The sequence below is a fragment of the Etheostoma spectabile genome, chromosome 13, assembly GCF_008692095.1.
Source record: "Etheostoma spectabile isolate EspeVRDwgs_2016 chromosome 13, UIUC_Espe_1.0, whole genome shotgun sequence".
In the NCBI taxonomy this organism is placed as follows: Eukaryota; Metazoa; Chordata; class Actinopteri; order Perciformes; family Percidae; genus Etheostoma; species Etheostoma spectabile.
The window spans coordinates 3,073,464-3,073,670 of NC_045745.1; the positions used below are offsets into that span (position 1 = coordinate 3,073,464).

Genomic DNA, 207 nt, shown 5'->3' on the forward strand with positions numbered 1-207 from the left:
CTGTTCAACATCTGCACGGCTTTCTACGCCACTAGAGACGAGGTGGCTAACCGGAGCACATGCTAGCGCTAGCATGCTAGCTCATTCTCAACTACAACACACACTAGTTGACCATAATCCCCAAAAGAACTACTTCTTGTCCCTGTTCTGCAGGTAATTCACAACTGGCCCTGGTCTAGAAGAAGTCTCCCAGCTAATCCTGCCTTG

The 207-nt window shown here is 49.3% G+C and overlaps 1 protein-coding gene and 1 long non-coding RNA gene across 2 annotated transcripts in view; one reads left to right on the forward strand and one right to left on the reverse strand.

The window, feature by feature from the left end:
• jam3b (junctional adhesion molecule 3b) overlaps positions 1–207 on the forward strand; it is a 43,113-nt gene that overhangs the window by 38,453 nt on the left and 4,453 nt on the right. The window lies entirely within an intron of this gene.
• The window catches only part of LOC116700168 (uncharacterized), a 22,561-nt gene that overhangs the window by 16,732 nt on the left and 5,622 nt on the right, over positions 1–207 (reverse strand). The window lies entirely within an intron of this gene.